Here is a 12,208-nt window from a genome sequence, read left to right on the forward strand (position 1 = left end):
GAAAATACAGTGAACACCGTGGAAGTGATGACGATGTTGCTGCTGGCGGTTTGGTGGCTCGTATACGCATCGCCCGTGATTTTCGCCGTGCAACGGGCGAAGGAGCTCGGCGATGGAAAAGGTAAGGCGCGTCGACTTTAAAGCGTTTCTACTCCGTTTTACGTACTTCCCCGTACCGGGGGAAAGAAACGCGGATATACGTGTTTACTTAAACAAAGCCCCGGATGGGAACGATTACGGAATGAGAAACGGCAGACGATAACCCGACGGGAGACAATTGCAGTCGTGCAGTAAGGATACTCCGCGGGCGGGGTATAATAGAGACTCCGGTCTTTCGAGATATCCCTGTAAACCGTAAAGGAGAACGTTACGGCGCTCAATGACGCAAGATTTGCACTTTATTAAAAGACTCTGCCCGCGAATGGTGGGCATTAAAGAGTCGAATTAAAGTACCCTTCCCTCCCCCACCTCCCACGTTCTCTTCAACGGCGTGTTATTTTACGGGAGCTCGAGCCGCGTTCAACGACGACGCTATTTCGCTCTTCGAGTCGATTAAAATGAAAATAACGAACGTTTCAGCGCCCGGATCGCAGGTAACACCCCTTCTGGTAAATGGCTATCTGTTTACCTTCTCGCGGAAAGGAATTAATCTCCATTGTGTACTCTCCCCCCCTCCTAACCCCCCTCCTCGGTGATTTTAAACGAACTACCAATTAAAATCGTCCGATCGATGCGTCCCAATTGCAACATCAACGACCAGCCTCGAACATCGGGGGGGGATGCGATGGGACCGTTCCGTTTCCTGCTCGATCCTTTTGTGCCCGTTGGTCCTTTGAACTCTTCGCCTCTCCCTCGCCTACGCTCGCCTCCCAGCCGCCTAACAGCGACACAGGTATCGCTGGATGCACGTGAATGACGATCGGCGTTTATCGAGCGTAAAATTTGGATTTGCTACGGAGCTGTAACGGTTGCTCGAGTTTACGAGGTTTGCGAAGCACGTCCGGAAATTTCTCGTACACAACTGGTGAATTTCGTGTTCCCCGGCTCGTCGCACGCCAAGACTTTCACTGTTTCGTCTCGTTACAGTTTGAATTTCATCGTCCGACAGACAAGTTCGATCCTCGTCTCTTGGATAGTCGCGAATTCAGGATCACTCTTGGACAACCTGGAAGACGTCTAGATATTTATGGAATAAGAAAAATTTCGCGACAACTATATTCATCAGAGTCTTAAATTTGTGTCTGTTTCAAGCACTTTTTCCCCTTTATTACCGGTTAAAAATATGTCGACGCGAATGTACGTTGTTCGAATACGAAATTATACATCCTTTTAAGAAGTTCAGGAGCAGTTTTCCTAAATTTAAAAAGAAATTAAAGGAAAGATTAATGAGTGTGGACATTTGCAATATCCGTACAATTCAAACGTTTTGACAGTTCGATCATCCGTGCATTTCTTAAAGGTTTCTCGAGTTTTTAAAGTTTTGAAGGTTCTGTGGAAACGTAAAAGTACAAGTTCTGCCCTGGCGATTTCTACGTATGCAGCGAGTAACTTTAAGATCCTAACGTTTCTCAATTCTCACTTTGACACTTTATAATTTTGTCCGTGACAAAATTCGAATACTCGATTTCGCTAGTTTAGAATGTTTCCAGATTTTGGTTAGACCTTCGTAAATACTGTTGTTTCTTGTTTTATATTGTATGTTGTTTAAGAGTCTCGATATTGTTATATAGATATTTTAGAATAACAGTATCCTGTTTGTGAAACACTTTTCCTATCGAATAAACGTGCAGAAATATCAATTTTTAAAAATATAATATTGATATTCGATGAATTAAATTTGTTCGAGGGGCTGTGTTCACTTGGGTAATCGGATCGCGATATGAAGGGGCGCAAGAAGTTAGTCTCGGGTTTGTACATTTCGCGAGACCATTAACTGCGAGCATCGAACCGTGGATTTATGACACGTCAACCGCTATTGAGGACAAGCCAATAAGACGCTGGAAGTGGACGTGGTCGTCAGAAGCACAGAAATTTCATAACAATACAGGAACTTCTAAGGCCCTAATTCCTAGCACAATGAGGCTACCGAAACATCGATAATTCCATACATACACCTTTCAAACTGAAACATAAGCGAAACATTCGCACTCTGCAACAAAATAATAAGACACAGTATTAACGAAACATGAAAAACGAAATTTTTAAGTATAAAAGTCGGGGTTAATTCCGTGACTATCCGAGATACGGCATTGTATTTCACCGCGTCTTTCAACGAGTATGCTTACGCGATCGTCTCTCACGAGAAAATATCAACCCTTTTCTTCCCTTGTGTTCCGATCGCCTCGTGACACGACCTTTTACTTTTCCGTTCCGCTTGCGACGTAAACCGCTCTAAATGAAAAATTCTGAAACAATGTGACCGGAAATCGGGATTCAACGCGACGCGAGTCATTTGACAATTTCTAGAGCCTTTCAAATGGAGGCCATTCGACGAATAGGATACTTGAGCTCTGAAACGTTGAGTGTTCCGCGAATGATGCATTCCGGACACGTGGGGCCCGGTATGAACGAAAGACGAGATGATATTGGCGAGGGTAATTTCGTCGGCATAGTGGTTTGACTTTATGTCCCTGACAGTTCGTCGAGTTACCTTTGGAAAAAGTTCTCGAAGCCTTCCACGAAGCGTAAACGAATCGCGTTAATATTATATAAAACTGAGAAGATGAAATAAATAGATTTTAAAAAGTAGAAGGTATCTTAAAAATCCTGTTGCTGGTAAAAATGGTGATCCATCACTGTTTACTCTTGTAGTCTGAGTCTCTGTACTTAATTTCAGCGAAATATTTCATCTTCGAGCTTTTACTTTTACTCTCAGAACTATTTTTACTTCCCGTGGAAACCAGTACAGCCGCATATTAAAGAAGGCCACGTTTTAATAATCGTGAAATATTTCCAGTTGTCCGTTTCATTAATGCGTATACCCGAATACGTAACGGTACACTAATTGCTGTATTATATACGACTGACACACTGTAACTGACATTGGCAGTATGAAGTGCAAATTGTTTGGGAAGGAGACAGACCAAATCCAGATTTCTACGTCAACAGTTTAATGTATGCCATTTCTCGTGCATCAGGGAACCTGTTATACGTAGTTAGAATCAGAGCGTCAGGAATTATCCGCGAAATTATTTTGAAAGCGTTTATGTAAACACTAAAACCAGAAAAAAAATTTGTTGCTCGTTCGAATCGACGCATCGATGATTTCTATCTAACCGTATGGAATAATTTATTATTTCGACAAATGTTTTCAAAATACATACTGAAATAATTGAAAGGAGCAATAGAATAATTTATTATTTCCATAACTGTTTCCAAAATACGTGATCGAGTAATTTAGAAGGTGAACATTCGTTCGTTACGTTTATACGAGTCGTCGACGTCGTGCGAACATTTTGATATAAGTGCATTAAAAAAGTTAGCTACGGGGTTCTTTGTCGCATCGCGGACAGTTTATACAACTTAAAACTTTCTAACGTTGCGTTAATACGTCAAAGTTTACGAAAAAGTGAAACTCCATTTTCCGGTGTACACCGCCGTGAACGAAACAACCTGCTCAGCGATCAGAAAATTAAGAAAGCAGCCGAGAAGCTAATATTCTTCACGAGAAAAACCACACGATACTACGTTATGGCATGACCCCGTTACTCGTTACAAAATACAAAGCGTACAAACTCTGTAGCTTTTATGCTATAAATATTCGTCAGACAATATTTAGTTGACGAGTGATAAGAAAAAGTAGGATCCTTTTTCCACTATACAAGCATAAATTAGGATTCCTGAAAGTCTAGTTTGTGCAATATACTTATACTTAACTAGCTAGTTAATAACTTGACCGATTAAGAACTCGATACGAACTAACACAGCAAAGTTTCCAGAGGAACCTACTTCTGGCTTGGCTTCCTTTTGTCGACTTACTTTTCAAACTTAATTTCACTTTCTTCTTTTAGGGGATTCTAATTCTGATCGAATATACGCGAATACCGTAGAACGTTAATTATTGGATACAATAATCGATTTAGAGAAACAAAAGTAAGGGGCGCGCAACAGGAGAATATACCCGTTTATTTTATCGAACAATACATATTTATTATACGTTTAAAATAATTTAAAACGATTATTTTATTTCCACGTCAGCTGCTCGAATGGAATTATTTTGTATCGTAAGAATTCGATCTAGAAATAGGAGGTTGCAGAAATAACGATAAAATAATCCTCGAAGAATTTCTCGTTTCCTCTTGACCGTTCAATTAGTCAATTATACGCAAGGTGGTCCAAGTTTCAGGTCACATTCGTGTAACATATTGACGGTGATCGTCCTTTCCACTCGTCCTATCTCTGTTTCAAATAAAAGGGGAACAATTTTCCGGGTGCGTTCGTTCGTTGAACCAAGGGAGCAGTGTACGAACAATTTTGCGCGACACCGCTGTGTTCCATTGTCCCGCAACGGAACATTGCTTTATATTACAGGAGTTTTATAAAGAAATGCCCGAGCCGCGCGCACAACGATGCAGGAGACACGGTTGTTCTTGTTGCCTCTACCGCGTGCACAGTGTTGCGGTTTTTCTCTCAACGCGGCTTCATCAACGCGTAATCCAACGAAATGTCACGCCGCGTTACGGTTGGCTCGTCCTTGCCGGGCTTAATTAAACATAAATTTAACGAAACCGAATCGCGCTGCTGGACATTTTCAAAACAGATGCTAAAGGCGCATCCGCAGTCGGAAAAAACGAAGAAACCCCGCCTTGCTCGATCCACCCTACGCCCCCTCGTCCTACCCTTCTTGCGATCGCTGTCGCTTTTTGATTTATAACGATAACGTCTGAGTTGCCACGGGAAGTAATAGCCCTCGTGTCGCTTTATTTGCCCGCGGTACACGGAGCCCACCCAGTCAAAGACCAGCATTTTAATTAATTTAACCATCTGTATAACGACGTCGCGAAGGCTCGGGCTCGTTTTTGAGTGGATTTTTGAAACTGCGCCGCGCTTTTTACCGACTAAATTGGCACGTACGAGTGGGAAACGGTGAATCGATACCACTGACGTAACGCTGCCAGCTAGTCACTTTTTCAACCTCTCTATTGTGCTCGTAGAAATTTACCCCGGTTCTGTTTCGCGTACAGGATACGTCGTGGGATTTTACGATCGAAACAGGGAACGATTTCTCGAAAGAAAGATACGTAGTCGAATTCTCTGTGTCGCGAAATAGGCTGTTTTTAATTTTAACCACGTAAATATATAACTTTTTTTTATCGATACTTTTTATGTTTCACGAGCGTGCGTCTTTCCAATAAATCCAGTGAGAAATTCTTGGAATATTTTAATATGTAAGTTAAAATAGATAAAGTCGATAAATATGTCGACCATAAGAACGACGCGTAAAAGAGTTATATTAATCTAAGGACACTCGAGTGGTACGCCATTGTTCCGATGTTCTTTCGTGTAATTGGCGACAATTAATTCCGACGAAGGAGGGTCGGTATCGACCGCGATACGGCGTTAAGCCTGCTGACCAGATTTCGTAATCGTTTAATTAATAATACGTTGCGGCGGTCCCAGACGACACGGCGTAAAAATGGCCACGGCGGACTGAAACGGTTCGTTAAACAGCAGCAATTCCGCGTTAATTAGCGATTATGGAAATACGATCGCCACTTAATTGGGACGCGCGTAGGTCGTTATAAAATAACGCGAACAGATCGGTTAAATGTTCTTCGGCCCGGGCCCTCCGCAGTTGGAAACGCGTGTGACCAAACACCATTACTAATTACGGGCGCAGGAGCTACCAGTAAATTGCCCTCCATTAGGTACATAGTTCGTACCGCATACTTGCTTCGGCTTAACGTCGCAACAGCTGCGACTAGCTACCTACGTGTGCCGATCATAAATAGTTATTGCCGTAAAAAATGCCAGGCGGTGGGCGGCGAGAAGCTCCGATTTAAGGGGACAGTGTTTTCGATCGAAAATTAAAGGCACTTTATCAATTTTTTTTTTTTTCTCGTGATAGAATAATTGGACAGGAATTGAAAATTGGTGTCTCGCATATTTATGACGCGACTTCGAGGAGCAAACGTATATGTAATTTTCGTAGTAGATATCAGTCTTCAAAATACGACCAAAACGAATCCTGTAATATATAATATATAATTCAAAAAGTATCACAGATAGGAAAATGTAATTTAGTACATACTAGGTAAAATTGATTTCATCGCTCATTTAATTTAAAAAAACAACAGAATTATAAACGATGAATTTATTTCCGGACGATTTTGAGATTGGTCACTTTAGAACCGTCTAGTCATTTCCAAAGTTAATAAATCGTAAAAAGAATTATCATGGACCCACGTGTCCAGTTAAATGTATGCGAATAAATTGTTCATTATACTTTTTAAAAAACGCCCCACAGTGCGTCGTCGTAAAAATGGAGAATATTTGTTGGTGTTTCGTTAAATATGCAGCATGTTTTCAAGACCGGTGCCAAAATTCCAGGCGAAACGCTTAATGCCGTCCCCTTAATTCGGGTCCGCATTAACGCGCGGAAGCCATCGACGTTTTCTGGTCATTTGAACTGGGAATCGGTCCAACGAGAATACCAAGCGGAACCGGTCCAAAGGAAGATAGTGTTTACTGGTTATTTGTCGGGGATTTTACGGTTTCTTGACAGCGGAATACCCGGTTCCTGCGCTATTCTGGCCGGGCGAAATCGTCCCCTAAATGTTCCGCTGAAAGATAATCCAAAGTTTCTTGCCCGGGCGCGGAAAGTTGTTCTCTGTATCTGAGCTTCGGCCAGGGGCTAATGGCTCTCAGTGAGTCACGTACCGTTGCAATACAACGCACGGGAATCACGGGGGTGGGCAAAAATGGCCACGGATTCCGCGCACGCGATACAATCACGGTTCGGGTTTACTGGTCGCGACGCGGAGACGCGTAACTCGCGCGTCCGTCTTGCGGCAGTTTCCGGTTACGATTCGTTCCTACGGAGCCCGGATCGCGTCTAATCGGTGTAACCCCGTGGCCCCGTTGCCCGACGCGACTATAACTTTTCATTTAACGACCTTCTTCGCAATTTCGCTACTTAGATAATTGCCATTTAAATTAAGGCCGGCTACGAGGACGTTCGACGACAGATCGATACCGGAGGTGCACGGGCGACGAGGAAAAGCGGCACAGCCGCCGGCTCGTGTACCGACGTCCATGGTCCTTAAGCCGCTCTAAGCTGACTTAAGCTCACTTAAGGTCGCGTCGTTTCTTCGCGAGATGAAATTGGAACGCGTGCTCACCCGTCCAAATTAAATACACCGTGAATGACGTTTACGTAGCTGCCAGCTACGGGTGGAGTCCGTTGTCTCCGATGCGTTTGTCGCGGCTTCCAGTTCCGGGTGATTAACTTCCGAGCTTTGTTGCGTATCTGGAAATTTCTCCGCGGATCGCCCGGTTGCTTATCGAGTGTTTTCGTTGACTTGCACCGCTGTGCTCGATATTCCACCGTCGATGGCGATGATTTAAGGGTGGATATAACTTTAGACGCCCGAAAATGAGGCGTTTTTCAGGAATTCTTTCAGATCTAGTGAAACAATCTATTATTTCTGTAACTTTCGCGACATTTTATTATTGTTTCAGAGTATTAAAGAAAATTTTTTGACGGCTTTATTTGTACAGTCTTGTAGGCGTCCTCTCACGCGATAATTTCTTTAATTCTTTCTGTAGATCTGAAACAGAAAAGCAAGGTATTTTTTCGATTAATGAGATATACCAATAAAAACATGAGAAATTAAAAAATTATAAATTTGTCGTCCCTTTTAAAGAAAATTTCAACTTTTAACACAATTTTTGCTACTTTTATGTAAGAAAAAGTACTTCGTAAAAGCGATAGCTTCTAATTTTTAGGTATATCTAGAAAACAATATTATAGTTTAAAACAAACAACAAATTTCGATATTCTCTATTAGCCGATTGTAACTTGACAACGTCCGAATACTAGCCGTCGTATTTTTCGAACGTTATGTATTAGAACTTTTAGCAGACCAGAGACCAAAGGATTCTAATAGGAAACTAAACTCGAAAAACATTCCCCTCGTTGCATATCTCCAATCACATACCATCTGATTTTCAATACGATTCTTTTGAATGCAACGATTTCAATATTGCATTACCTCATGCGATACTGTGTTCTTATCAACGACGTCTTACGAGGGAAATCATATCTACGATAAGCGTAACCATATTTATAGCCAGACATATTCATGCAATGTTTGCGAATAAAATGCGAGCATTTCAAATTGTACGAATATTTACTTCTGCCTGGACGAGAGACTGTTTCATTTGTCGTAATTGGAAATATAATTAACGTACAACAAATACCATATGAAATATCACTATGTTAACATTTATGTCCTCCTTTGACGGAAAAGCTTGCCCCTTTATACGGAGAATTATACAATGTTATACAATGACGAGAATTGTTCGGTAATTACAAAAGTGTTACTTTTTTCGAGAGAGAGAGAGATTCTTTTAATCAATCTTGACACTTTCACGAAAATTGTTGTCTCCATTGTCACGCGGCGAGTCAAGACCGTGATTGTATTGAAATTTGCAGATGGTGGGATAGTAGCTGGAGTGATAAAATATTTGTGCTGAGAAAGTGCCGGCAGGGATGCGTAGGAATGACTTTGGAGTGCACCTCTTGTTCTGATTTCTACTAATTGTAAGTGGCCGTCCAGAGTCTGGCGTCCGGCAGACGCAATGTCTGGAAACTGTTTTGGAATGCCGGGGGCCTGCACTTACAAAACGCTCCAACAATTTAAACTTCGGGTTTAAAAAGTTTAAAAATAACGATTAAACGCGTCACGTTCACGTTTACTTCGACCTACAACGTGAATCAAATTTTGTAGAAAACAAATCGTTGTAACGAGACTTGAAACATTTATGCAAACGCATATTTCTTTTACAGAAATTTATTTTGACATTTAAAGGCGTAAAAAAATATATTTTGCTTTGCATTCACAACGTATAGTTATCAAGAGCTTCCACGAGTCATTACTTTGCATACTTTTACATATTATATCTATATAAAGATCCACAGTCTAGTTAAAACTTTGAAAAAAAAAATTGTACCTCTATTAAAAAGATATAAAAGTAAAGTAGTGATGCTATACTTTAATTGCTTCGTAATGAAATGGTAGAAAATAATTTTTTAACCTCGTATGTGACCTGAAGTTGAAAAATTTTTAATGATTTGACACGACCAGGTTGGAAATGGCATGACTGCTTGGAAAAGCATCGCCAGGAAGCTAAATTCATAGCTTTTAGAATCTAAAATTTTATACTTCAAATTGCTTTTTTCTGAAATCGTTCTATTATTTTCTAAAAAATTATAGATAGTTCTATTCTGTGAGAAAAATTATTTTGATAACTTCTTCGAGCGAGTCAGTCAATAAATTAAATTTAATTAATTTTGATTAATTTCTGGGATACTGGAATATTTTTATTTTAAAAAATATACAACAGAAAGATGCTAAAGACTGTAGGTTTCAGCTAGATTCACACGAGCAAAAATACGTACGTTTCGAATACATAAACACTGCACGAGGTCAGCAGTGAGTGTCAATATCATTCGCGACACATATTGCAGGAACTCAATAGTAAATAATAAGTGTCAATATCACCCGCAGTAAATTGGAGTTCAGAATTTCACGCTGATCAATACTATAAATTGAGAATGATATAAACACGTGTGCTCATCGAAATAGTACTATCATTTTTCAAGAAATATTGCAATACTTTCAAAACTAGCACGTTGCGATATCTAAATATATTTGTATCTCAAAGCCTCGATCGGTCGCTCGATAATTAATTTAGCATATATCGATACTCAGGGACGAATCCAAAAGTCTTTCTTAAGAAGGGCAGGAACGAAACATAAAAAAGTATGTTCTTGAATCTTATTTTGCACGATTGCAAATATATATTAACAATTACCACTAGTTCCAGAATTACATTATTGATACTATAATAATAAAAAAAAAAAAATAGAAATGTAAATTAAAGTGTTGCAAGCTGCTTCCTTTAAAAGTATCCTGGTTAGCGATACAATTTTTTCCTCCTGTGATGTATGACCTACCGACGCCAAACTACTCCCAAAGGAATGCAAAGGTATCCTCTTCGTTCCTTCTAATTTAATATAATGGCATTTTTGCTATATTTTTCATTGTTAAGAAAAAAGATATCCGGAAAGAAATATTGTCGGTGAACTCTAAAATGGAAATAAAAATTTATAGTTCTTTTGATAGTAACTATCGAAAATCGTTTAAATAGCGTTTAACAGACGTTTCTATTAAAATGTACGTTTAAATAAATTAGTTAATTTTATTATTAGTTATATTTAATGTTGGTAAAAGAGAAGGAAAGATTTTTTCTTGTTAATTTCAATAACAAACATCAATCTGTTGAGAATTTCTTTATTATATTTAAAAAATTTAATATAATTATCATATCATTATACAGAATTCGATTGTTAGGAGAAAGTTCAAGGTTCAAAAATATTGGAAATGTAAAACGGGTAGAAAACCTAGCTTAAAATATATGCTGTTACTTTACATAACGAGACGTACGACTGCGTAAACGTTTGATCCATATGTGTAACAGATTGTACTGAAATAGTAAGACGTTTATATTGGCAGTTTAATCCTGTGTCTAGTCCCGGAAGTACCGGAAATCATGAAGTATACAAACGTTGTTTGTATGAAGTAGCCTCCAAAAATAACAGTATTTTAAAAGAACTGATATATATGTTTAACGAAATAATGTGCAATTGAATTTTATTATACGAGAACCAATCGTATATGTAATTATATTCAGGAAGTCAATTATTTGTAAATTCAAAGGCGCAACTATATTCTTTTTAAACAAAACAAAATTTTGGTTCCATTGGATGCACGATCAAGTCCTTTTGAGCAGTAGTGTTATTCTTACGACTAAGTTTGTGTCTATGAATTAAATTATTTCATGATCGATAGCCTATTCTCTTATACGTCAGCACCGTCCATAATTGCATTGTAATTTGATCGATTTAGATGTAGTTAATCGGACGAGTTAAATTTGATAACTATCCTCAACATTGATCGTCAAAAGCCCTTTGGCACGATACAAGATTATGTTACCAATAATTATCGATTTCGGGCATAAACGTCCGCCAGTGGTTTACATGATATTCGATAACTGTCAATACCAATTACTCGCCTACGAGATTGACGAAAAATTTCAATTAATTTTCAAGCGATAGCGACGAAACTTGCGTGGATTACACTTTATCCATCTATCGCTTCCCATAGCGATTAAATAACAATTTCGAAAACGATCCGCCAAAAACGGAAGATTTTTATTCAACATGCTTTTACACATCTCAAATTGTTACTCCGATATGTACGAGCAAAATTTTACTTTACACGAAAAAAACTGACAAATACAATTTTTTCTCGCGTCAAAAGATATAATGCAATATTCTGAAATTTCTTAACGATAAAAAAAATTTTTAGTATTACTGCATCAGTATACCAGAATAATAAATTTCTAATAACAGTGTTGCAATATATACTTATTGTATACAGGGTGTTCGGCCACACCTGGGAAAAATTTTAATAGAGGATACTAGAGGCCAAAATATGACGAAAATTAAGAATACCAATTTGTTGGTGGAGGCTTCGTTAAAAAGTTATTAACAATTAAATTCAAAAATTTCAAATCGTTCTGAAAAAATTATTTTCGGTTGCGGGGGTTAATTACAATCATTTTTGGTGAATACACATACTTCCGAAATCCTACCTACTTTCGAGAAAAAAATTCGAGTAAGTGCTGAAAGTTTTAGGTGAAAAAAAAGACTTTTGAATCGTCTTGGAAAAAATTTTTTTAGTTGCAGGGGTCAATTGCAAGCACTTTTGGTCAACAGACATACCCCCGAAATCCTACTCAGTTTCGAGAAAAAAATTCATAACCGAAAATTTCATGTCTGACCATAGCGTTGATATGTTTCACTGAATTTTCATGTGAATCTTTAAAACGTCATAACTTCTGAACGGATTGGACGATTTTAATGTTTAAAAAAGCAAATTACGCGTATTTTGATGGAGAATATGTACAAATTGCAAAAATA

At 38.8% G+C, this 12,208-nt stretch overlaps 1 protein-coding gene and 1 long non-coding RNA gene across 2 annotated transcripts in view; one reads left to right on the forward strand and one right to left on the reverse strand.

Moving 5' to 3' along the window:
* The window catches only part of Sol1, a 556,981-nt gene that overhangs the window by 325,374 nt on the left and 219,399 nt on the right, over window positions 1-12,208 (forward strand). The gene's annotated exons all lie outside the window — the stretch shown is intronic.
* Window positions 7,589-12,208, reverse strand: part of LOC143346425 (uncharacterized) — a 316,064-nt gene continuing 311,444 nt past the window's right edge. Inside the window, exon 11 of the long non-coding RNA XR_013080418.1 lies at window positions 7,589-7,769. This is a non-coding gene — a long non-coding RNA (uncharacterized LOC143346425). The remainder of the gene's footprint in view (window positions 7,770-12,208) is intronic.

The sequence above is a fragment of the Colletes latitarsis genome, chromosome 10 (assembly GCF_051014445.1).
Source record: "Colletes latitarsis isolate SP2378_abdomen chromosome 10, iyColLati1, whole genome shotgun sequence".
Classification (NCBI taxonomy): Eukaryota; Metazoa; Arthropoda; class Insecta; order Hymenoptera; family Colletidae; genus Colletes; species Colletes latitarsis.